Source organism: Lichenostomus cassidix, chromosome Z (assembly GCF_008360975.1).
Source record: "Lichenostomus cassidix isolate B80296 chromosome Z, HeHo_3.0, whole genome shotgun sequence".
Classification (NCBI taxonomy): Eukaryota; Metazoa; Chordata; class Aves; order Passeriformes; family Meliphagidae; genus Lichenostomus; species Lichenostomus cassidix.
In genome coordinates, this window is record NC_139511.1 from 18,092,238 (window position 1) to 18,119,422 (window position 27,185).

At 43.3% G+C, this 27,185-nt stretch overlaps 1 protein-coding gene across 5 annotated transcripts in view; it reads right to left on the reverse strand.

Annotated features, from left to right (window-relative positions):
* Positions 1 to 25,904, reverse strand: part of SEMA6A (semaphorin 6A) — a 119,844-nt gene extending 93,940 nt beyond the window's left edge. For 4 of the 5 annotated variants that reach the window (XM_085042735.1, XM_085042734.1, XM_085042733.1 and 1 more), the window contains exon 1: positions 25,271 to 25,904. The gene's annotated coding sequence lies outside the window, so the exon portion shown is untranslated. Of the gene's footprint in view, positions 1 to 23,442; positions 23,652 to 25,270 lie in introns of those variants that run through there. The other variant, XM_085042732.1, reaches the window with a different exon arrangement.
* Between the last annotated feature and the right edge of the window lie 1,281 nt (positions 25,905 to 27,185).

The following is a 27,185-nucleotide window of genomic DNA, read 5'->3' on the forward strand; positions in this document are numbered from 1 at the left end:
AACAGAAGAAGCTGCAAGCTATGTACATACCAGAGTTAATATAAAAATAGTTAAACTACTACAGGTTTCCCGAACCAGGTAGTACTATATACTGCTCTTAGATACACACAACTGATGTGTGCACTGGTACTTCTGAATTCTGGCTTTCAGAGCAGGGGAGAAGGCAGCCTTGATCCAGATGTGAGCAAGGGGAGATGGACCTGCATCAGAGGCAGTTGTCTGCTGACAGTTCAGAGGTCTGAGAGCACAGACAGGGAGTAATGAAGGGCACCCCTGCTGCTTCATCCCCAGATAAATCTACATGCTCAGAACAGTCTGCCAAGAACATGGAACAAAATCACAGTTAGTGAGAATTTTTCCACTGACCTCACAAGAATAAGTGTTGGTCTCTTGCTGCGAGGCTCACACTCATGCTTGACGCCAACGGGAAAGCACTCATTTTTTGTTAAGATGAGGAACAGGAAAGCACCCATTCTTTTAAGATGAAGATATGATGGTGGATATTTCTGCCTATTTTGTACATCAGTTCATAACCTAAACAAATGCTGAAAATGATGCAAGTTTTGCAGCTACTCATATAGACAGATCTACAGATGACTGGTTCCTCTGACACCCATTTCCAAGCACACACCATAGCCAACATTTTCTGTTGCTGCAAGAACAGGCATCATTAAAAACTATTTAACCACTAAACCAGCTCTGCTAGTGATGATTATTTTTGTATTAGCAGGCTAATTATCAAATTATTTTCAATGATACAGAAAAATGAACACAAGGCTTTTCCTTCAACGTAACAGTAAATTCTTGGTTGAGTTACTGGTAGTTGCTTGTGTTGGGAAAAATTAAGAACAAGCTGCAACTGGAACTCCAGCTGAAATCCTGACTTCTATGCTGGGCTTACTATTTTCAAAGAAAGTATGTTTATTAATATAATGTAGGTATCAGTAAATAAATTCTATTCTTCTCAGGAATCTCCTAAACTCAGGGGATTCAGGTTTTCCTCATGAAAACCTGACTCTACAAGGGCTCAAAGAGCCTGAAGATCAGACCTCCTAGGACATTATTACATACTAGACAAGGGCAAATAATCAAGGGTATAGAGTAACAAATTAAGCAAAAAAAGAAAAAAAGGAGGCAAAGAAGGCACCACTGCAATCAAGACATAGAGAGAAAGCCAGTTGCAATTGGGAAAGGAGAAGGCTTGAAATATGACACCTTCAGAGGAAGAAGGGATTTGGTTGAACTGCAGTAAAAATTAGGAGCTTGTCATACTGAGATACTGAGAAAAGTCAAGATAGTTGAAGAAAGATGTAAATTCAAAGGTAGTTTTTAAAACACACTAATCTTCCAAAGCATGCAGAGTTAAGCTGTGGTAAGACTACTTCAGAATAAGATCATTCATACAGGGGTCAAGGCACTTTAATTAAAATCTAGCTATACATAATGCGTCTTAGCTATCTATGTCCTGGAGAATGAGCACATGCTGACATACAGAAATAGAGATATAAGAAGATAAGACACAGAGAACATAAAAATTGAGAACATTAAAAAATAAGAGACCTGAAAAGTCAGTTTGGCAAAATAATGGTAAGTCTTTATCCTAACCAATGAGATCCTCATCCCCTGACAACCTGTACTGAATTTCTCCAAAACCTGCATATGTGTTTCTGATAAATTGTAAAGGTTTGTTCTGCAAATTCAGCAAGAGATTACATCGTAGAAGGTTCCTGTAGATGTGAAGATCACAAAGCCTGCTGTGACTAATCAGCTGGATATCCTGTGCATTACTACAGTAAATAATGAAAGCAGCAAAGGCATTTCAAGTAAGAGCACAGGATATTTCACCTACCCTGTTCCTGTTATTTTTAAAATTTAGCTGAGGAGGTAAGAGCGCAGAACTTTGACATGCAATGAAGTGTTCCTTCACACACAAACCTGCTTCCCTCCTCAATCCTGCCAGCAGAAGTTTGCAAGTACCACTAATTCCTTTCCAGCTACCCATGCGACACCTGGACACACAAGTTGTTTGCTTCTCTTGCTCCTTTCAGACAAAACTTTTTGGGACTTTTTTCATTGTAGACAACAAGACCTCACTTAACAAATAAAACAAAAGTTCCTTCTCTTGAGTAACTTGTGGAATTCTCTGATAAGGATACAGCCAGTACAAACAACTGCCTGATGTGGGGTAATTCTTTCCACCATTTCTAGCCAGTCATGTCTGGAGTCTCTATTTACCCTGATAGAAGAGGGCTCCAGACCTATCAGCAGACAATTTAGTCCTCTGGAGTGCAGGTCTTGTACTCCATAAGGCATGAAAAAATGCTTAAATCTACTGTAATTAGTTTGCAAATTAAGTCTGGCAATTCAGTATGACTTATGTGCAATGAGTAACAAAAATAAAAAATGTGTTCTAGAATTAAAGAGATTTGATAAAGAAAACAAAACTAAGGAATATTTCCGTATCCTTTCTTGTTTCACAATGAAGAACTATTTCTGCTTTTGAACTACAAATCATAAACAGCACATTTATGTCCAGCTCATAGCAGTTTTTTGGTTCAGATGCTTTCAACATTGTCATCTGGGCTCTGAGGGAAAACTGGACACAGATCTCTGCAGCTGAGCTGCAGCGAGATTATTTTCAGAAAGAGAACTGCCTGATGTTGGCACAGAGCTGCCAGGTTGTGTCCTTAACTATTGCTTCCCAAAACACGACTGTAAGGGAAGTAAAGAAGGGAGAGAGGCTGTGAACAATGCCTCTTTGTGTCCTACCGATTTCCAGGAATAGTACAGCCAGCCCCAGGCTCTAACACTGTTTTCACACACCTCTCCCCAGCACATTCCCGAGCCAGGCTTTCATAACCAAGGGCTGCTCTAAGGGGTCATCATGCCACGTGCTGGATTCCTGCAGGTTTCTGCCACACTCGGGAATCTTGCAAGCTTTTATGGGCAATGGGAACTTTCTTCTATAGAGTCTGCAGTCAAGGTCTGCAGCTTCCCCCGCTCCTTTCAAACCTTGAAAATTACAGTATTGTTACTTCTCTAAGGAAGGAGTTTCAGAGCACTGAAAATTAGCTGTCTGAGATTGGGTTGAATAATAACTTCTAACCACTGTGAATTCCAATAGGAAATTAAATTGCCCTAACTGACTTTATTTGAAAAGTGTTCAAATACTACAATGGGTGGCAGAAATGGTTTCTACATGAACCGAAAAGACAAGTTTTGTTCAATGACAAGTAATCATCAAATATTTGGTCTTCGTGTAAGGATCAGAAACATCATGTTAATATATCTACTTTACCTGGAGACTGTATCTTGTTGTTGAAAACATATGCAAAATCTTAACATCCATAAATCTGATTAATTTCTGAATATTATCAGGAAATACCTATGTTTACAGTTTCTATGCTCCTTTTCAACTTCTCTACAGAAATACTCAAGCTAAGGAGTTCATTTCCTGAAATATTCCGTAGGACCAACAAGCATTGCTTTGTGTGAACTTTGTATATAAGGTAAAACAACAGTGAGCCTACACCAAGCAAGGGAGTGAATACATTACAGGACTCTGAAAAGCAGTTTTTTGACTCTGGCAGAGCCTTGTGCTGACAGAGCCGTAAAGGTTCTGCACAAAATCATCAAGCAACTACTGGTAAACCTTTGCACACTGAGCTGTGATGATGCTCCTCCTATTTCTGCACTCCAATGCCTACATGCTGTGGGGCAAAAATGCTGCTCCTTGTCAGCTTGCCCTGCAGGAGCATCTTGCTGCTATGGGCATGGGACTGCTGCAAATTCATTCACCAGACAATTTACTACACCAATTCCCAGCTCTTTAGCAGTTTGTTTTAGTGGTGTCATTGCTAGATGTGCTGGTGACTGTGGATAGACCCTCAGCCTGTTCACTTTTTCTATTTTGTCCCTCGGTCAGCCCTTATCTAGTAACTTTGGCTCCTATTTTCAAACACAATAGGATTGACAATAAGATTCAAGTTCAAAAAGCTCTTTTTTTTTTTTTAAGGGTAACCTGTAGATGATACTTGTTTCCCAGTGACAGTCTGACTGCTGATGACAAATTTCTTGTAAAAATTTCAAGAATCTAACTGCAATGTCACTGGTCTAATATTCTATATGAGTTGCAAACTGCAACTTCACGAGAGTCATAGTGCTCCCAATTTCCCTCTTGTGCTGCCCTAGCACCCTTGAACTTTCAAAGTTATTCTGAGAGTTTCTTCTCAGAAGTACAGACCCACTAAAAGACACCCAGAACTGAAGATGCTTTTTCTTGTTCTATTTTTCATTTAAATATGCAAAGCAGATGTAGATGTCTGCTTGCATTTTTCAACCATCTGCTTTAATAACTAGCTACAGGATGGACTCTACATTGACCTTGTTTTCCAGTCCCTGAGTATGTGGATAAAGCTGTTTAAAGCATGACTTAAATCCAATGACTGACTTGCAAAAAAACTCACTAAACAGACCTGGAGTCTGAAGGCACACTATTAGTTTCGCACACTGCTCACAGGGAATGTCTCCTTTTTTTACTCTGACATGCCTGACAATGAGTAAACAGTAACATCAATGTTTATGAAATTGTTATTTCTTTATTCACCAAGTCATCTTCTGTTTTAAGAGGTGGTTGACAAAGACATACACTTTTTTGAAGAAAACCTAAGAATCATCAGAAGATTACTTGCCAGCGACTGCAATGTATATTTATACCTTTAAAGAAAAGTATTCCTGTGTGCCAATATTGCTAACCTCTATAATTTTTTATCACAAGGCTATACATCATTGGGTGTTTTCTTCGATGCTCTGGCTTCTGAAATTCAGATATTAAATTAATTTTTCAGGAGTAAGAGAACTCTTTGGTCCCTCGGGACATATTGCAAGCTTCCCTATTTCATCATTTTCAGTATCTGATCAGGAAAACTTGGTAACATCATGTCTCTTCATATTTTCAGAGACTCCAGAAAAAACAACACTCCTATGAATGTTATGAAAGAGTTTGTGACGTATTTTATCACCACTCATCGAGACTCAGGTCGCAGAATTCAAACCACTGACAGAAACGAGCTTTCCAAGTGCCACTTCTTGCAGACAGAAGTGAGCTTGTTCTGGCCCAGGGGCAGAGCTCAGTGGAACCCAGCAGAGCCCAGAGGGGTGGAGCAGGTTGGGATGGCAGCTCCAGATGGGCTGATTCTATCCGGTGCCAGTGGTTCGTGGGGATTTTGCTTTAATAGAAGTTGCAGGATCCATTTAAAGAAAAGACTGGTGCTGCTTATTCTTGTAAGCAAAAAGTACAGGTCTGGCCTGCCCTGCCCTTCGAAAGCATCCTGCACCTTACAGTGCCATCAGGACTCCTTGAATATTCAGCAGTTCTGAGAGTCATGACACCTCCCTTATGCCTCCACAAATGCAAATGAAGCTAAACCAAAAGAGCAAACCCCTGGAGAAAATAAAACTCTTTATTTGTACGAGATGAAAAATTATCAAATATATCTCCAGTAAGACATTCCCTTCAGCATTAACCCTTGGTATTAAGCAAAATAATAAAGCCTATAGCTCCCTAGTATTTCCATTTAGAATACAGAGCAAGCAATTATTAGTGAACCTCTTCACATCCCTATAGAGAAAAGAATATTCTTCTGTGTTTTGAAGAAACTGGACAATATTTTAGTGGTCAACACCAAGCCATGATCCTTGAAGGGATCAGAATGAAAATAACTGTAGGCACAAATCTTTCCCTGCCAGTCCAGTTTTCCCATGTACAGGTACAAAATAGGTCTCAGACAATTAACTCACATTCCTCCTCTGCATAGTTGTACAAAGAAAAATTAATTAGCCATATTTGCATTTTGCTTTACAAAGTCTAGATCAATCTTCATACACACTGAATATTAATGAACTACCAAGAAATAGAAAGCTCGTCCTATATGACATACATACCCTTCAACACCCTTCACAAATTTTAATGTCTTCAGATTTTCATAATCTCAATGCAATTTATTCCTAATGCCAATTTCTGGACTTGCAACTTTCTCACAGGAAGACGTGAAGTTAAGCAGCACCAGTTTCCATCTGATCTCTGCAAATGCACCGCAGAGCCTGATGGTTGCCACAAACTCAGCAACACTTACCAGGACTGAAAAGAGGTTACAAATGGATCTATCCTCTCAGATATTACTCGATACTGCTAGACCTGCAGCCCCTTTAATTCTCAGTCTTGAAATTAGCATCATGGAATTAACTGTGGGGAGCCAGAGTCATTCTGCTGTATGGAATGTCCATGGAACTTACTGCATTACCAAGGTGGCTGATGGTTACTTCAAACGTCCCTTTATTATTTAGTTGCCAGTTTTCAGCAAAGAGCCATGGTAGTAACACCATATTTTTTTCACTAAATCTGCATACAGAACCCCACCTGTAAATCTTTAGCAGAACAGCAGACAAAGGCACACGTCCAAATATCTATACACGATCAGAACACTGGAATGGGGATACTAGCCATAATGACCTACCTACCCTGCTATCCCATCTTTAGGAACAATGCTGAACAGATCTCCAGAAAAGAGCCAAGGACAGAAGCATTACTGAATGTTTGTAGCATTTCACAAATTTAAACTGTCTTCTGGCTTTGTGCCATTTGCTACATATTTTTGTGAATATATAAATTCAATGCTTCAGCTACCTTGCATCTGTCTACAGAAGTGGACAAAGAGGGGAAGAAAGGAAAAATCTGTAACTAATTAAAAGTTCTAAACCTCAAAAGGACCCAGTTGGGGTTTTTTTACAGACACATTAATGCTATATTTCTGGTACCTATGTAAGTCACATGGCTAGAAGGCAAACAGCATGTTTCTCCTTGGAGGTATGGAAATCTCTGTCTCTGCATACTGCAGAGCACTGATGCTTGATAGGGAGCAGTGAGTGAGCAGATACAAATCACCTGGGGGTCCAGCCATCTGCCTCTCACCCTACCAGATCAGAGGATAGCAACTTTAAACCTATTTCCTGCCTCAGCAAAAAAAAAAAAAAAAAGTGTTTTACCCTTGGCAAATACACATCCAGGTAGGACACTCTTCATTTGCAATCCTTTCCCAGATTGGGCTGTTTGGTTTTTTGTGGTTTTTTCTCCTGTAAGAAAATGGCATCTGCCTGAAGCTGTTCAAAAAGTCTGAAATGATCAAAACTAATCTTGAAGAAGAATTAGGAAGTGCATGTAAGCTGATCAGAAGTGTGTTATAAATGCTATTTAACTTCGGACTGTCATTTATCATGGATGTCACTGAGCACATGTGGCATACACAAAAACATTTTAAAAGGCTCTTCCCATGTGGCTTTATTTTTCCCCTGCTTCTGAATTGTAAGTTTGGCCTGGATTAATCTTTCCTTTTTTCTTTCCCCCTCAACCCCTTTAATTGTTTTTTAAAATTATATTGCATTATCTGCCTTAGAAGAAACAAAACAGTATTTTACAAACTTTATTTCAATGTTGATAAAACATAATACAAACTCAGCAATTGCTTACCATATCTCTTCCCTCAAGACCACCCTGAAATCCTAAACAAGTCAAAAGGGCCATACTGAGAATAACTATCAAAGACACTGCCAAATATGCCTTTCTATTTAATTAGCAGACAAGCTCATTAGCAGAAGAGCTGTATAGGAGAGTTTGCCTGCAGCCCCTGCTGACATCAAGGGCTGCAGAGAAGTAGGTTGCAGTCACACACGCTTTCAGAAAGCCAGGCAGTGCTGGCAGCAGCTGCAGTAGATGGCAGAGCTGGGGACAGGGATGACTGTCCCCCAACACAGGTGTAACTCTGCAGCACACTGTGACAAGAAGGGAGATCTGGCATCTTTGGGGAGCACCCAGGCGATGGATTCAGCAGCACAGAGCACAGGCGGCAGAGCACATCCCTGCTCCACCAGCCGGGAGCGTTTCCTGCATGCGGGAGGAACGGGTGGGAAAGACAGCCCCTGTCTACAGCGTGTGGACATCCCAGAGCACCACACGGCAAGCAAACCAACACAGTCACGAGTGGTAAACAAACACTACCATCAGAAAACATATGCAATATCTGTGTGTGTGGGAGGGGATGAGTGTCTGCACCTAGTCTGGACGGTGTAAGGGGAAAGCTCGCAATGCAGCCTTGGCAGCCTGCTTCTGGGTCAGCCTGTCACTGAGCAGCACCATTTATTACTCGGTTAGATTTTAGTACTTGTTCAGCATAAAGCAGCTAATACTCATGGAGCACTCTATGAACTGAAAAGACTATTTGTCTGAACCAAAGGCAGTGCATTGCAGCCTCTCCAAGAAGGAGCGTGTCCACGTTATTATTGCAGGGTTGTTGTCGAGGATGTCTCAGCTTAAAATACAAACAAAATTTTCATTTACAATAATTTGAGGATTTCTTCAACACTTTTCTGTTGAGAAAATAAAATTTTGGGGACTTGTGGAGTCACAGCTGTTACTAATCAAATTTATTTAAGAGAGTAATGTGAAACAGCCTGTTTGCGCAAGTTCATAATCACAGCAGAATTAAATCATTTTTACAGAGCATTTATTTGAAACGTTCTGTACACAAACTTTGAATACGACAGAGAATATTTCCCTTGCAGTTTAGGTTTGATTTCATTCCTGGAAACCGCTATAAAAATCCTGCTCACTTGCGGTAGGGTTCTTTATTTATGCTCAGTTTTAGTTTTAAGACCTGTGACAAACACCAGATTGCTCACGTTCGTCACGACACAGGCAGAGCCACCACACATCCTGCCCTGCCTCCTGGTACTACCCTGCCAGCATAACACACTCCTGGCTCACTCTGGAGGGGCCTGCTCAGCAGGTTTTCCCTCTGTAGGCATCCAGGTCTGGAGCTGGAAAAGGGGCTTTGAACTTCACATGCCTCCTGGCACATCTGCAGTTACAGCCACAGCGTCACAGTCACATCTTAAATTGATGATCCGTGCGTCGATGCTGCTCTGCCTGAACTGCAAAGATCAGCTCTGTACTGGTTGTCTGCACAAAGACAAGTCCTGATCATCTTGGCAAGAATTTTGGATAGAGCAGAGACCTGGAGGCCTCCTGCTTCAAGAGCCACCAGTTTCTCCCTTTCCCTTCCCTACCCAAAAATCCTCACTTTTAAAAAACACATGCTACTAATTTTTAAAATGGTATAATATACCAAAACCTAACTTTTAGGGCTTTAACCTCTGTGTTCACCAGACGTTTTCTTCTCCAATGAGTCTACCACCTATTTTCCTGAACAGTGCCAGGTGCAGGGATTTTTTAAAAGGAAGCTTTACTAGTTCAGTGGAAACTGGCCAAAAGCCATGAACTTGTTCCAGGCAGCTGACCAGCCAGCTGCAACGGGTGATGCCAATGCCCTTTCCTCATGGCTGAAACATGTCAACTCACCACAGGCCTGGCAAGAAGATCACATAGCCCATTAGCGACTTCCCTTGAAACACACACATTGTAAAGCCTTCTTCCACCTCTTTGCCCAAGTCTTAGTACAATGAAATTGCTTACTGTCCTTTTTAAAAATGTCTCTTATCTCTGTATTGCTATGTGTCAATCTTTTTTCCCAATTGAAAAAAACACTTCTCCAAGCCAATCTCTCAAAATCCTTGGCAATGATGGAAAACCTTCTTTGCCAATAGCTTGTGAGAGAAGTTGGTAGTCTCGTGAGATTTCTGAGGGCAAGGAGAAGCATGTGGGGATGGAGAAGAATCACATCTGGGCTCTTTTCCTCCTCCACCTACCAAATTCTATGTAAAAGGTATAGAAATCAGGCAGAGGCACAAATGATGTCACTTCATCTCCCATGTACCATCTGTTTTTTCCACACCAAGTTTCCTATATACACTTTAGATAGTGCCAGCTCATCAGAAAGAAATCATCCCACAGCATACTGCTGTTTGGTAAGGCAGAGAGAGCAGGCGTTATCCAGACATATAAACTTTTACAAATATTATTAGCACTTCAAAGACATCACAAATATTGAAGTAGATAAATTCTCTATTACTTATTCTCCTCCAATGTATCCTTAAGCAGGACAACACAGCTTGTCATCTTTTGCCTGCTGAGTTAAGGATGAGAATATGCATTACAGATGATACATTCAGTTCAAGGAAAGGGCTTCATTTAAACTGATAAGTGAGAATTTTTCCTGCAGTCAAGGGAGACATCTTGTCCTTAATTTTACATTTAGTCCTGTAGGTTCCAGAAATATATTTAATCTTTTAATATCTCACATTATAACCTAAAGTTGCAATGGAGTTTTAGGCAGAGAATGATGGCAGTGACTTTAAGACATTCTAGTATTTTCTAAGTCTATGCCATGGCCAAAGACAGTGATTCTGTTTCACCTGTTGATGTCAATGGAAATACTCCATATTCTTGGGAGAATTCATTTTCCATCCTGAGAGTGTATTATAAAATTTTACAAACCATCCCACTATTTCTTCAAAGATAATCAGTCTAGTTAGTATGAGCCACATTGTCAGTCAGTGGCACTTCTGTTTCATTGTAATTTGTTTCACCCCATTGTTGCAGAAAGCACTTTTCATTGTCTGAATCAGTGAGACTTAAGCTGGACCAGGCAGCCTGTTGTCCACAGAGCCAGGGTTTGGAAGGATGCTGCTCTTGGAAGGATGACGGTGCTGCAACATATTCTTTGTGTCTTGTGTCTGTTGTCCCGAAAATCCAACACACTCTCCAACCTCCCTGTTTTCCAGGCTGTTCAGTGAATATTCAGATAGTCTTGGGAGAGATGCCTATAGTCTGTGGTTTGTACTGTGAGGAACTGTAGGCCTCCAGGCTTCACTTCTTCAGACCTGAAGTTATGAGCCTTAAAGCAGAGATCTAAATCAACAAATGTCTGGTCTGCAAAGTTTGGTTTACCATCAGGTAACAAGTGTGAGTGAAGACATCAGGAAACACCTTTAGTTGCAGATAAATTTCCATGCATGACCAATGCATTCCCCATGAAATATCTTCATGATGTACCCAGGAAGAGAAAGCTGGAGTATTTTGTAATTCATTTGGCACATCTGATTTATTTGTGTATGCATTTGAGTTGTATCTGTAAAATGTCTCTAGACATTTTAGTCATGACACATCGAAACACGAAAAACTTGCTATTTAAAAAAAAAAAAGTGAGACTGATCAGATGAGACTGAAGAACTAAGTGCTTTCTTTGTGAACACACTGCCATCCTTCTACACACAATGCCAGCTGCTTGACAGCAGCTTTCTACTCAAGGCTCTGCCTAAAAACACCTGCAGACTTGCAGATCTAGGACTTGAAATATGATTTGAGTAGCGGGCAAAGCTGTGAACTTGGGTCAGAAGCAAGCATCTGTCCATAGAAGAATTGCAGGTTGCCAATACAAACATGCCACATTTTCAGAAAGGCTTTCCCCAGATACGAGTCCACTGTACCCTGGCAAAATGGATTTGGGAAAGGACACAACACACACACAAGTTTAAAGCCACAAGAGGCCTAAAATCAACATGTGTGACCACAGGCATCTTGATCAACCAGCTGTGTCCTTCTGCTGATTTCTCAGCCTGTGTGGACCTGAAGAGATCAGCAGCACTGGGAGCAGAATTACACCAAAACACAAAACATTCTCCACTTGTACTCTGCTTTGAGGTAAAAAAATGACCAACCAACCAAATAAACACACAAAACCCCAAAATATGCAACCTCTGCAAGTCCTTTTGGTTAAGACTTGAGCACCTGAGCTTGAGTCCTTAGTGCATAAATAACTCTTGGATGCCTAAAAAAAAAACCTCTTCCGTAATCTGCATTTTACCCTCCCTGAATCCACAATGACTATTGTCAAGAAAATGAAGACTGAAAGATGTTATGTCTCAAACAAGACACAAATGAAAGGGTTTTAAATAAGCTCTGAATTCACATGGGACTGACCTGAGGTAAAATTCCTATCCAAATGCACAATATTTCTTAATAAAATAATAATTTTAAAAAATTAACTGGAAAATTGAAAGTTAAAATGACCTTTGATTTGTGCATCAAGCCCATTTTCAGCTGATTTTTAAACCACTTTGAAAATAATTACTTGAATTACTATTTATTTTTTTTCTAAACACTGGGACAACATACAGCTGCTGCAGTCTATTTTCCTGCATCCTGCAAAAACTTCAGATAATTCTGGAAGCTCTTTAAACATGAGAGAGTACTTAAATACTCTTCTAAACTACAGAAAATATACTTCATATGAGTAAGGGGATGTGGTAGAACTACTGCCAGAAACTATTAAATGGCTTGCAGCAATTGCTGCGCTTCTGTTTGAAGAGGAGAAAAAAGAATTGTTTAAAGAACATGGAATATCTCTTCTTCTCTTCTCTTCTCTTCTCTTCTCTTCTCTTCTCTTCTCTTCTCTTCTCTTCTCACCCCACCCCCAACTAATTTGCCTTAACTTAATCTGTGCTTTTAGCCTCCCTTCCCTCTGAGTACTGAACAATAAAGCACTAAAAGAAGTGAAATGTTAATCCGGGGCGCTGCTTTGCCAATAAGCACAGCCGCTGCTTCTGCTCAGTGCAAACTATTATTTTGTGTTCAGTTGGCTGCATTTGTATAGCTTGCCTGTCTTATCTATCCTGTAGGGCTGAGCAAAACGGCACACCCACTGAAACCAAACATGAATTTATTTTCTGTAAAAGCGGGGCTGAGACATGAAAGCTGTGAAAGAATCTTGTTACCAATTCCTTGTGTAGGCAGCATGTTTCACTTTAATCATATGCATTACAGCCTCTACCTATCGCTTCAAATTCACTCCCAGAGCTTTTCTGCACATCAGTTTGGCTAACCCACTTTCTGATGTTTCTGCCTCTATATAAGGAAGCCGAAAACTACACTGCTTTTTACACCGCACACGAAACAGCAAGACGCGCACACACACACAGAGGCGAAAGCAGCGCCTTTGAAGAGCACGGCTTGTGCCCATCTCCCCCGGTTGTGCGGCATGTTTGTCACTCGCCGCTGTCCCCCTGGCACTGGCGCCTGCACGGAGCTCTGCAGACACAAGAGGGCAGGCGACATGCGACGGAAAGCGCCGGGCGCAGCTCACAAATGGCACTCGCAAACACACCGCCCTGAACAGGCTGTCGGCAAACTTTAAAAATTAGACAAGCACTTCTCACATTCAGCCTAAGAATATATGGGACCAAGCCCTTCTTCTGTTTCTCCACTATCATTTACACCCGTACCCCTGCATCAAAAACTGTGTCAAAAAGTGAATGCTCTTATTCTCTTATATCTGTAGCAATTTCTAAGGCCACTCTGTAACGGGAAGAAAAGTTACTTTCCCTCCCTCCGAGATTTGACTTGCAGTCTAATGAAAATGCGACAGATTCTATCTCAGTGTATTCCACCCGCTGAAATATTTAAGGCTCTCCCCACCATAAATGTATTTCGGTAAATGTGTTGTGTTCATTCTTACACAACTCTGCTATTTAAATGTGGGTAGTTGTTAGAGCAGGCTGTCATACGACGGCTGTCTACAAGTAGGCAGTGCAGCTGCGAAGTAGCACACCAGCCCCCCTACTAACACATTCTCTGCTGCTTTACTGTTGAAAAATTTCCAGTACTTGAATCTTTGAAGCTAAAATTCCAATTCAATTTACAGATCCATTGCAGTCCTCTGCCTTCTTGATTGTTTTGATATTTTTATTTATTATTATTGACATTTTGAGCTTGTGAGCTAATTTCCTCAAAAAAAATCAATAATTAATAACTCCTAATGAAGTCAACAAGGTTTATGTCACCAATACAAACAAGTCAGAGGTTAGCTTTTCTAGACAAATTCCAAGCCTAATATAATAAACATGGAGATGCAATCTGATGCAAAACTGTACCCTCAGTTTTCTGTTTGATGCTAGCGGATCAAAAGTTAGATCCTGCTAACCTGTATTTTCTCATCTCCATGCAGTTCTTCTTCACTTACACACATAAGCAATATAATTGGTTCTGATGACATATTCATGTAAATTAAGGACACATTTGAATAGACTGTTGGGATATTTGGAGCCTGGCACAAAGGATGAGGGGAGGAGTAGTCCTTCTAAAAGTGCAGTGGTTAAGCATGTGTGTAGATGTTTCAGGTTTTGAAAAGTTCTTGAAGTTCTTTGACTGTGATAACAATGAATTCTTTCATCTGCTTCAAACTAAAACAAATTACTGACCATTTATGGGAAGAAGAAAAAAAAAAGGAAAGAAAGGTCTAATGCACTGATTTGCTACTCAAGGTAATTCAATGCAAACGTTCTTGCAGAACACTCCTCTGACATCTGCAGGCATTATATAGTCTACCTTTTCCACCCCTTTGCAGAACATCACCAGCATTTAATCGTACCAACCTGTCACCAGGAAGGGCGTCACTGAATTGCCTCTCTCACATAAACACCACTTGAGTTGGGTGTTATTTCTTTGAGTTTTTGTTTTGGTTTTTTTTTTGCAGATGATATCTCCAGGATTTCAGCTACGTGAGATTATGACAAAGATGAACACAAACAAAAACAAATAGTTACAAATGTAAAAGGTGCATTGAAAAGGAATTAAATTTCATGTGTCAGAGAACTTACTCTATTCCACAGGTTGCCTTATATTTGCAAAGTTTTTCTCTGACAGACACTTTAACACACATATGTAGTACTACTAAGAATGTTTTGAGAAATCAAACTGCATTTTTCTCACAGCCATCCAGTCACCAGCCTTCATCTCACACCTTCAAGTCATTAGCTCCAGGTTGGCTCAATCTGCCTTTTGGACTACATGCATTGTTGAATGAGAGCAGGATCTCTCTTTTTTTGTTTTTATCTTGGGAAAGGAAGTGTTCTGGCAGCATGTCTAGGTCTTTTGCGTAGAACAGGATAAAGCAAAAAAGACGACACCACCCTGAAATATACACATCTCATGATAGAATTAGTCTGTTTCTGAACATGATGAACTTCCCCACAACAGAATTAAAAGGAAACACCTTGCAGATAATAATGAAAAAGTGTAGTAGCTCATGCAAAAATCTTTCCTTTTCCCACAGCAGATCTTTAAGGATTTAATTCTTAATTTCTTTTTAAAGAAAAACAAATTCCTATTCCAAATCAAGAATAATTTCACTGGGTGAAATAAAAAAGCGTTCCAAAGAATCACTACAATAAAGTTTGTCTTCTTACTTCTTTGTGAAACCTGACACAACTCTCCACCTAAACTTCTTCCCAAAAACAAACCAAACCCCCAAAACAAACAAACAAACTAACAAAATTTTGAACAATGTACTTCTAGAAAACAAAGTTCTACTCCAGGAACACAGTTCTTAAAAGATATGTTACATAATCACCCTCATATAACAGACCACAACAAATTTTAACTGTGATAATTTCTGATTTAATATGGTCTGGATCACTAAGTTGTAATAGCAAAAGCTGTACATTTGTAAATAATGAGTACAAATTATTCAGAAGTAGAATGGGTTGAATACCATTAGAAGTTTATACACATAGCACCAAGTTCTGTTCATACAGAAAAATAAATTCAAAAATTGATTTTAATGCACGGTGCCTTTCTTTCATTAGAGAGCTCTGATGAAAAGCCAGTAATATAATGACTATGACCCGAAGTTCAAGATTGCAGTTGAACAGCCTCTAATCCTCTCTGTATAATAAAAAAAGCATTTTTGAATCAAATACGAGGCTGCATTTAGCCATGCTCATGGCATGAAGTACCACTCAAGAAAGATAATCCCGTGGGACTCAGCCTCTGCTCTGCCATCAGGCGACAGACACCCGGCTGTGTGTGCCCTGAGTGTGCAGCAACTGTCGGAAAAGGCATGTCATCCCATCCTTTTCCTCGCTGTGGTGTTTTGGGACAGGATTCCCACGCAAACCCAGGCATGCAGGCCAGGGCTCCAGCTGCCCTCCGATCATTCCTCCCCATCCGTCCTCTCCCAAGGACCAGTGGAATGGGAGTGCTCCGCCTACGCCCGCTGCTAGCTGTGGGCACCTGGGGAGCTCTGAGGCTGAGCAGGGCACACTTCTCCTCTCTGTCAGGTCTGTTAATAAGCAAACAGCCCAAGACCAGCATCAACCTCCCAGGAATGTCCAGGTGGAAAGATGCTATTGAATATGTGTGAGATTTGCTAAGCAAACGCTGTGACATTGCTTAAAATACACAAACACAAGTTACTTTCCCAAAAATTATTACTTTCTTTTGTTGATAAGACTGGTACATTTGATGCTAAGATTCAGGTGTTTAAGAAGATCTGATGCAGAAAACCTTTGATATCAACCACAAATAAACAGAAAGAAAAATATTCCCAGGGAAGTGGCGGAGTCCCAAACTCAGGTATTTAAAAGATACATAGAGGTATATAAAAGATCTGTAGATGTAGCATTTAGGTACATGGCTTAGTGGTGGACTCAGAAGTGTTAGATAAAGGGTTGGACTCGATCTACAAGGACCTTTCCAACCCAAATGATTCTGTAGTTGTACACCAAACTCTAAATGGAGTAAGGGCTTATGGCTGGCTGTTGAGTAGAAATTCTTTTTTATCCTCCAACAGAAACCAGACTAGCTTTTTATACTGACTTCTGACTTATCACTCACTTCTCTGTTTCTTGGAGGCAAAAAACAAATAGCAAGCAGAAAAACCATGCTACCAGTGTTAAAGAAAGTACAAATGTTCCTTACAGAAATGCTTAAATTAATTTCTATGCAGTGGGATTCTATATCTAACTTGAAACTAAATGGAAAATAATAAATTCTGAGGAAAAAAGCACAACGGAATTTGTACGTCTACAGCTTTTGACGTAAGGTATTTCCTCACTGTTACAATTTTCTTACTCAATCACCACCTCCCATTCAAAGAGAAATAAAAAATTACAGGGCAATGTTATTCTGTCAGTCTAGTAGAGACACGCACATTGTGAGTTTACCAGGAAGAAGACTGGGATTAATTTTATGTAAAATATGTGCATACAACACAAATGCAGAAGCCAGGTTATAAACCAGAAACTTCCATACTACTTGAAAGTACAAAATTACAAATACAGACTTTGTGTGCATCTACCAAAAAATGAAGCTTTAAAATTCATGTCAAATTTTTAGACTTCAATTTGTTCAATTTGTAGAACTCCTGAGAATTACGTATAACAGGCACATGTTTCCAATTTGCATGTTGATCTCACTTGCAAAATTGACAAGACTGGGTAGTTAAGTCCCAAGTTGAAACTTTACAACTAATCTTTGAATGCAAACTAACCTTCTGAAGGCAAATAAGCGGCTTTCCTGATTAATTCCAGTTATATTGAATTCTTTAATCTCAACTACTCGTCTTTTTAATATTATACTTTGACTGATTGGGATGGTCAAGGCTGGCTTTTTTTTTTTTTTTTTTTTTGTAAACAAAAGATACATAGCAAGTTTTTCTGTGCTAGACTCAAATTGATTCATTAGAACTGGAGGGATATCACATCATTCTGGAGACACCGTAAAATGCAGAAGAATTGGGATTTAAATATCTGGTCAAACGTGTCTTACTATTGATCACACATGAGCAATGAAGATCTTTTCTCAATGGGAAAAGAAAAAGGAAACAATGATTTGCTTACTGAAGTGCGTTTTTGCATTATTTTATATTATGCATAACAGACAATTCAATTAATATTGAGCATTACATTGACAAGTCAGTCTTCCAGCTACTTTCCTGTTAGACATGTTTACTACTTTGCCATTTTTCTCATTCACCAAAAAAGCTATTTTGAACTTCTCACAGCTCTGCATTTCTGAAAGTATGTATGTTTTAATGCTGAGTTTATGAACAAATATTGAAACAACATTGAAAAAACCCTGCCAGTGCCAACACAGTGATGAGAGAGCTTTAGTTCTGTCTGAAAAAGTATTTCCCCTTTTCTACTTTGTAATTCAAGCCACTTGGCAGCTAACAAAAAGGTTCTTATTGTCTTATTAAATTTAAAGTAGCAATAAACATTAACTCAGTCTCAAATGTGATATCATACTGTACATAGCTAGGTTAAAAGGGAATGTAAAACAAATCACCTTGATTGCTTAGGAAACCCTAAATGGCCTAATTTACTCAACCATTTATCAGTAAAACTAATGAAAAGCCTTTTTTGTTCTTGCAATGGATAAAGGTAGCATTTAGTCTCTGAACGTCTATGATTTTACCAGCAAGACAAAACAAAAAGCAAATCTTGGGGAGTAAATATTATCTGGACATTCACATAACAAGGTCCGGAGAGACATATCCAGAAGTTTCCGCTTTTAATCCAACTCTGAGTAATGTTGGATGCTGCTCTCTGTTCCTTCAGAGCTCTTCTACTGCCAAAATAACTGCAAGGCTTGCAAGTCCGAATGTATCGTAAGCCTTTCCCAAGGCACCCCAACACTATCTGAGGCACTGAAACTATGGCAACCGAATAAGAAAGCAGCTTCCATGATTAATAGATGAAGATCCCAGCGACAGTGCCTTGCTAGGCCATAATTCAGGAATGCAGGAGGAATTAGCATAGAATCCATCTCAATCTACCAAAAAAAGTAGATTTTGAAAGGCATCAACAAAACCACATTTTTTTCTCCAGAAATGAAAACCACAAAAAAACCCAAACAAAAAAACCCCTATGGAACTATAAACTGTTCAAAATCTCATTAACATTTCAATGAATGGCTGCCTCAAGAGCAAGCAATGGATAAATGTTCATGAACAATGGTGAAGGAAGCAACATTAGAAATTTCCTATTCAACTACAAAATCCATATGAGGAATACTCAATATATAGAACATCTGAATGAAACTGGGCAGACACAGATAGGAAAGTAGAAATAATGTTTGCTGCAGTCAGGAATATATTTGGATGCAGCTTTTCCCATTGTGTTGGGGATTCCTACGGGAGAGTACTTTTTCCATCTGCTGAACTGGAACACCCGACCATATCTATTATATACTCTACACATTTTCATTATTAGAAGGTCTCTGAGTCTCTCAGGGTCATTGTAAAATCAATGCCAGTTAGGAATACCTTTTCTTTTTAAGTGCATAATGAAACTTCTGCTATTATGGACAGTAAAAATACTAGTACAGTAGTCTTCATCCAACTACATGTTCTCAGATTGAGGTGAAAGGGCTTAACAGAAATATTGTTTATTTCCCTCCACTCTCATAAGCATTAAGTTTTCACTAAAGGCAGCTAGTTACAGACATCATAAAAATGTAGGAATGCTTTTTTTTTTTTTTGCCTGCTTCATGGAAAGGGTATAGTGCTGCAGTCCAGGCATGGCTCTGCCTGGGAAGGATGACAGAGATAATGTCAAAGGCCTCCCATGCTGAGGACAGCAGACATGCTGCCCTGTCACATAGGTGCAGCAATGCTGTGCATCTGCCCCCGGAAACACTTTAACTTCAGAACTGCAGCCATATGGCAAAAGTGTGTATCTGTGGAAAGTTCCTCAGTAGCAGTTTTGTCAGTAGCTAAAAAAAACCAAAACCCAAAAAACTACCAACTACAAAAATGGCATGGGATAGTCCACAATATATGAATTTGAAGTATGTAGTATAAATACTTTACATAGAAGTGCCTATTATTAACAATACTTTTAAAGGAAAGGTCATCACTGAATGTAGTGAATTACCATATGTCCTCACTCTACAGATACAGCAACTGGCAGTTCTGTTAATAGCTGGTTTATATACTTCATTTTACATCTCTATTTCAGCCCCTAAAGAAACACTTTGGGGCTTGGGGAAAAATTCTTTTCATACAAAAATGACTGTGTATTCACATCAAGCGTAGTACACCCCTCCTTTTGGCTGATAAATAACTACAGTTCTGTACTAGGTAAGACTTCATGAAATTTTGCAGCAAATTACAGGAAAATTCATGCAGGCTTTTTCTCATCTTCTTCTTCCTTTTCTGAAAGCTGGGGGTTTTTTTGGGTGGGTGGGTTGCAGATATTTTTGTGTATTTTTTTAAGTGAATTGTACTTATTTTTTTATTAAACTATAGCTAGAGTTAAACTTTAGATTTCAGAGCACATAAACTGGGTAGCCTCATTTATGTTCATCTGGTGCTTGAAAGATGGGATATGATTATTTTACAGAGGGAAGCATAGATCTCTTATCCCCTTCCCTATTTCCAACACTAGCAGCCATTACAAGAAGTGACAAAACCTGCAAATGCCTCTATGTATGTCTCTCTTTCAAAGAATCCCTCCTAAAACTTCCAGAATACCCTAATTTTGTACTTCTTTTCTACCTTTTTTTTCCTCCCTCCTTTCCCATACCACAATTAATTTTGAGTCCTTTCACATCTTCCAGAGGCTAAAACACAATAGGCAAACAAGAAGCTTGGGAGCTCCACAAAACATGCAGGAGCTGCAATACCTAAAATTGTAACACAGTAGGTGGCACTCTTCCCTTTAAAACGTAAAGCTGTGCCTCGGGGATGTGCTGCCATATTGACATGTTGCAATGAGGACCCAAACCCAAAGTATCCCTCACCATGGAAAATTAGAGATCACTTAACACTGCAGAAACATAAACACTTAGTTATTTCCATGGCTATGGGTAACAGAGCACATAAAGAAAACAGACAAACTCTGCTCTACCAGGTTTGTGCTTGAACTGGAGTTGTCCACTGTTACCTTCACAGAACCTATGCAGATCTAAGTTGCTCCTCACTCAGGGGACTGGTGCAACAGGCCTAAAATAAAAATATTCCTTTAGGGACCTGAGGTCCAGGCTTTCCCCCAGCTGCTTGTTTCTACGTTAGAACATTGTTCATGGTTGCTGTATGCTATCACCAGTCAGACTCTGTACTACTGACTCTGTCTTACTGCCAGAATGTCTCACCCACCTCAGAATAATCCTGATAATCAGAATTCATAAGCATAAAACACTCAAATGGTCATCAGTAAAAAGCATTGCTTATGACTCTTATTTTTCTGTTGCCCTGTCAAACAAAGCTTGTCACAATTTGTTGGATGTGACTTTTTCCATGACACGCAGATCTAGGTCTGACTTAACATTAAGGATCCGTCCAGAGCAAATGCATTCACAGGATAGCTTCAGGTCCTTCTCAAATACTGATTCCCAGCAGAGAACAGTATTTTCAGTTTGGGGCTTAAACACAAAAGAAGACCCCCATTTAAGTAATATTTCAGCAACTCGTTTTACTCTCAGAAAATTACTCTGGCAGGCAAGGCTTTCCTGGATCAGCAAAGCTTACTTGGGTGAATGAGACTGTGAAAGATGAAGGCTAAAGATTTGCTTCATCAATAAATGAATTGTAGGAGGTCAAATATTGTAGCATCTGTATCAAATTACTATAGTGAAAACTTCTAGTTTAGTATGGTTCAACTACTCCAGCATATGTTGCATCCAATATAATTTCAATGTTGTTTCCCAGAATTTACTGGGTTGTTTGTTTTCAGCACTCAGCTGCAGCGTATGGGAATCAGGTACTACACACAAAACATTTGTTTCGGTAGTATAACAATGTGTTCTTGCAAACAAGTTGGATACGAGACATGTATTAGCTCAGGTCAATTTAATCCTAAAACATTTTATGTCTCCCCTGCTGTAAACCGTGTGAGCTCCTTTCATGTGTATTTATGTATGGCTCTTCAAAACAAGATGACAAATTTCCCCTTCCCTTTACAAAACATGCACAAGCAAGTTCACAATCACCTACTTCCTTTCTAATGCAAACAATTCTAGTCTGGATTTATCACAGGTCATTAATTTGATCTCTGTCCTTCCCTTTTTCTTTTTCTTTTTTCTAAAAATTCTTTTCAAGAATTTAATGAAGGCAACTCCTCCTCCTTAGCCCGATCCACCTCCTTCTTCAGTCTTAAACACCAGTAACTGCAATCTTCTATTTACAAACATTAAGAAGGGACTACGGCTAATATTCACTTTCATCTTCAAGCAGCTAGAAGTATTAACTAGCCATCACCCTCACAGATGTCAGTGCTCCATTATTTTTTGGTTCAAGTAGTATGAGTTCAGTCGATAAGGTTGGTTCGCCATTAAGTAAGAATATACAGTTTTCAAGTAGACTAATTGAGAACACATAGAACATCTGTGACTACATAATTTGTAGTCCCTGAAAGCATTCACCCGTGCTTCAAGCATTTGATGCCTTGTACATGAAAAGCAAATGTTGCAAATATACATTACAGTATTACTTACTATTTTAGATTTTGTTAAGAATTTAGACAGAAATCTCATCTGGGCATGCTTCTCCTGAACCAAGTTTCCATGAATGCCAGAGATTTTCACCAGTGAAGGGTGGTGGAGAAAAGAAATCAACTTTTTTATGCATATGAAATTATTTGGCTTTAAAGTTAGTTCTCTCTGTCTTTTGAGAAGCTACCATATTAAAACCAGGCCTCTATTAGATAAAAGGATACCCTAGACAGTGAAAAACCTTGGCAACTGTACTTCTCTAAGAGTGACAAACATTCCTGATCCTACTGAATCATGTATTTGCTTTCAACCATGTTCAAGACAATTCCATAAAGAAAGAGGTTTGCTGGAGCAGACCCGCATTCCCACACAATACACTAGAACAGTCTCATCTTTAAAAAATTAAAAAAAAAAAAAATAGACGCTAACCACAGCAAGATAATTTTGCTTTTTTAATTTGAAAACAAATGGTAAAGGAAACTCTGAATATGGTATAACAGCTGCATAAATCTTACCATGAGAGAAATGCTACAAAAACTCGATGAATTTTGAGAACTGAATTTAGAATCAAAAGAGCCTGACACTACTGGACTTTGTTATAGTATTGTCAAAGGATTTACTCACTAAGTAAAGATTACGTGGATGAGAATGGTTTACTGCACGACACTTAAATTAAATGAATGCGCACCAAAAGCAGTCACTGATTTAACTGTTGCAAAGACAGTGGGGAAAATCACACCTTTTGGCTACTATCTTTGAGGTTAAGTTAATAATTAATGTCATTGCTGGATGATACAAAGCAAGTTAGCAGAATCTATGTCAAATAACAAGCCACCTCGTTCAGCCCTGTGACAGAAAATGGTTGTGGACATTTAGCACTTCGTTATTTACAACACCTGCATGCTGCGTGTGCGCCTTTAGAAAATGAAGCATTCACCTTGCTTGCACTGCCAGGAATTAGTATATATTACAATTTACCACAGAGCTAACTAAAGCCTTTATTTTTTGCTGCTCTATCAGGGAAATAATTTTCTGCAGCAGCTAGACATCCCTGCTGCACAGGCGCTAGCACAAACGTGCATGTTTACAAACTTCAAAACCAGCAATTAGCTCGGGAGAGGAAGAGGAGAACAAATTATCCCCTGAGCAAGCTGTCAAGGTTAGAGAAAGACAGAGCCATGTCCCATGGAAAACCCAGCAGTTACCGCCTTGCGACTCACCCTGATATGAACCAGGCAGGACAGAGGCGGTGGCGACTGGCAGAAGGGCATCTCTACTGCAACTGACCGGGCTGCAGCCTCAGCCCCCCTTCCCCAGCCAGCCCTCTACCCGCACGCCGTCCGGTCCAGCCCCGGGAAACGCCTCCCCTGGGCAGCCAGGCAGTCAGGCACTAAGAAAGGGGCGGTGGGACGGCCGAGCCCTCGCAAGAAGCAGGTACTTTCTTCACGCGTGATGGAGACCCAAACTTTTCACCGCCCTCTCTAGCGGCGGAGCGAGGGGCGGTGCTGACCCTCGGCCGCCCCAGGGGCTGCCCGAGCCCCCGCCGCCGCCCCCCGTGCCTCGGCACCGCGTCGCCAGCGCACCGCACACGGAGGCACAGCCTCCCAACGCACCCTGCCCTCCTCGGCTGGGAGCCTTCCCTGCCCGTGCAGATAAGGGCACAGGGTGTGCGTGTGCAGTGTGAAATCCCTTCCCTGCCCAGCATCCCTTCCCCTCAGCATCATCCTGTGCCCTCCTCAGCATCCCTATTCACCTCGGCATCATCCTGTTCCCTCCTCAGCATCCCTCCCCACCTCAGCATCCGCGGCACGAAGGAGCCCCGCTGCCGGTCCCCGCCCGGCCTCCCCGCGCCCCGCCGCCGGCCCCAGCGGTGCTCGGCGGCGCCGGGCTTTTGCGGGGCGCCGCGTCGCCAGCCCGCAGCCCCTCCTGCAGGGCCAGCCTGCTATTCCCCCTTAAAAAAACTTTCTCTTTTCCGCCGCTTCTCCCGTCTGGCCCGGAACCCGAGGGCGGAGAGGGGCTGAAGGAGCGACAGGGCGAGTGCTGGGGCGGAGGGAGAAGAGCTGGGCTGCCTCGCAAGGCTTCCCGCCCGCCGGGCCGCCCGAAGGGGTCCGGCCTTCCCCAGCCCGTCCGCCTGCGCTCCCCAGCCACGGAGAAGCGGCTTGGCAGAGCCACCGGCGGGACCGCGGGGGAAGAGGCTTGAGGCGCCGGGAGAAAGGGGCGGGGAGCATCCCTACCCCAGAGGCACCCTCGGCGGGGCTGCGGGAGGGCAGGCGGTAGCCCACCTTCGCCGGGGCCAGGGCGGAAAGGCAGGCGGCCACTATCCGTGGGGAGCGGGCGGGGAGGTGAGCCCGCGGCCCCAGCCCACGATCGTGAACAAAGCCCGCGGCTGCGCCTAGGGCTGCTCCGCGGAAGAAGTTGCCTCGATTCCCGGCCACTTCCCCGAAAAAGCAGCGCCAGCCTTGGAAAAAAACAATAAATAAATACATCGTCCGCGACCCAACTACACCGCGGGAACAGCAGAGACGGTGGGGTTACGCCTCTGCACGGAGCGCCCACATAGTTCTCGTAACAAAGACCCCACCACCCAGCCCCACACGATGCCCGGCAGCCTCGGCCCCGGCGGCGGCGTCCCGCGGCCGCCCAGCTCCCCACGGTGCCCCGGCGGGCGCGACCCCTGCCAGGAGGGTTCGGGGATGGGAGGCGAGGAGACCAGCACGGCGCATGCAAGGGCTAGGGGAGGGAGAACAACGTGTTAGGCAATTGGGGGAAGGGAGGGGGAGAAGAGAAAGAGGGGGGCAAATAAAAAAAGGAAAAGAAAGACGAAGCCACGAGATGCCGGGAAAGTGACAACAGCAACCTCAGCGTGTGCACTTGCGGGCGGCTCTCCTCCTCCCTAGGCGCTGCAAACGATGTCGAGACAGAAGGCAGCAGCCCGCCTCAAACCACACACCACCCTCGCTCCTTCCGAGCCTGCCGGGCGTTCGGGAGCCTTCCCTTCCGAGCAATCCCAAAACATAAGGTAGGGGTGCGGACAGGGGGGTACTGTACCTTTTCGGTGCATGTATCTGGGCAGCTAGAGGACAACTAGCTGATGTAGTGTCCCATTTAGTAATCCATTTTAGGGGATCTCTCTGGGAAACTGGAGCCACTCTCTCCTTTGCAATCCTTTGTCATTACTACATATGTGCTTTCCGGGGGATGATATATTTAATATTTCTACTTTCTGAACTGCAAAAGCAATTTGTTCATTTCCAATAATGGGCGAACAGGGGAGTGATCGGGGAGAAGATTAAAAAAAAAAGGAAAAAAAAAGCAAAAAAAAAAAGCGTTAGCAACTCCTCTCCAGACCCAAATTCCACTACGGTTCCACTCCAGTAAGTCCCCTTCAGTCGCGCCTCGGGAGGTAAGTCATTTCGGGGTCTCCTGCTCCCTCTCTACCAAAAGTGCTCCCGGTGAGACGGCTGCTTCAGGAAAACTCCGAGGCTGGAGGCACTCGCTGTGCCACAGCAGGAAAGCGTAGTCGCTGCTCGCCTCGGGCTGCCGGGCATTGGACTGTGCGCGGCGAGGACGTGGGAGAGCCGCTGCCTCGCTCCCTGTCTCCCTGTCTCTCTGTCTCCCGCCGCTGCCGCTCCGTCTCCCGCCGCCCGCCCGCTGCCCCCGGGACGCGGCTCCGCCGGCGGAGGCGGAGACAAAGCCCGGACTGGAGCGCGGCGGGGGGACGGACGGGCGGGCGCGCCCCTCTCCCCGCCCCGCCCCGTTCCGCCCCTGCCGCCACGGGCGGGGCACACGCGCCGCAGACACGCCCCGTCGGGGCGGGCCCGGGGGCGGGGTCGCGGCGGCGCCGCTCAGGGCGTGGGGCGTGGGGCGTGAGGCATGCGGGACCCCCGGGCGGGCGGGGCACCGAGCGACGTTCCGCCGCGCGCTGTTGGCGGCGCTGCTGCCAGCGACACCTCGGGGCCGGTGCCGAGCGTCACCGGGCTTATGTCGAGCAGGTGTCTGCGGAGGAGACCCGCCGCCCCCGGCCCTCGCCCGTCCTCTCGGAGCTGTCGCCGCCCCCGAGCATCGCAGTCGTTCCGCGCCGGCGGGCCCCGGGCGGCCGCGATATGCCGCGGGAGCGGCGAGAGCACGGTGCGGGACGGGGGCAGCCGCAGCCCCCCGAAGGAGTCGCCGCTTCTCCGCGGGAGCCCCGCGCACAGGGCCGGGGCGGGCCGTACCCCGTGGGCGCATCCGCCGCGTCCCCGCGGGGAGTGGAAACTGAGACCGCAGCTGGCGGCTGGCCGTCGGCTTGTCGCCTTTTCCCCTTCCCGCCGCCTCAATCCCGCCTCGGTGGTCGCCGGCTCCACTAATCCCCGTCTCGGAGGCGATCCAGCCGGCAGCAGGAGCAAGCGGCGCTAATACGTTAATCCCCTCTCCCCATCCCCGCCGAGGCCCCCTGCCGGTGCCGCCGGCGGTAATCCCCCCGGCCCGGCCGCGGGGCGGTGGGGGGCTGCACCGGGCATCGCTCCCCGCCCGCCGCGACAGGAGCCCTGAGCGCACGCCCGCCGCGCTCCCGGGACGGCATCCCCGCGGGACGGAGCCGCGGAGTCTCCGCCGGGCCGGCAGACCCCGCCGGGGCCGGAGCGCTCAGCCCCTGCCCGCCCCTGCATCCGCCTCTAGGCACCCTTGTGCTTCCCCATCTCCCCGTCCCCCCGCTCCTCCCGCGCCCCGCTGACCTCTCAGAGCATCAGGGCTGGGACGGACACGCTGCGGGAGCGGGCTACGCTACAAGCCCGACAAAACAGCTCAAAGTCGGTGAGATGAAAATGTGTGCTCCGTTTCTTCGACGGCGGCATGCGATTCCACATGAGTTTTAACTCTGATTTCCACCCCCTAGATCTCACCGAAGTTAAGGCTGCAAGGAGAGCCTCTAGTTGTTTCACCGTGTAAGGTATCTTGTTTCCAGGGGATTCATTTACACGGCAAT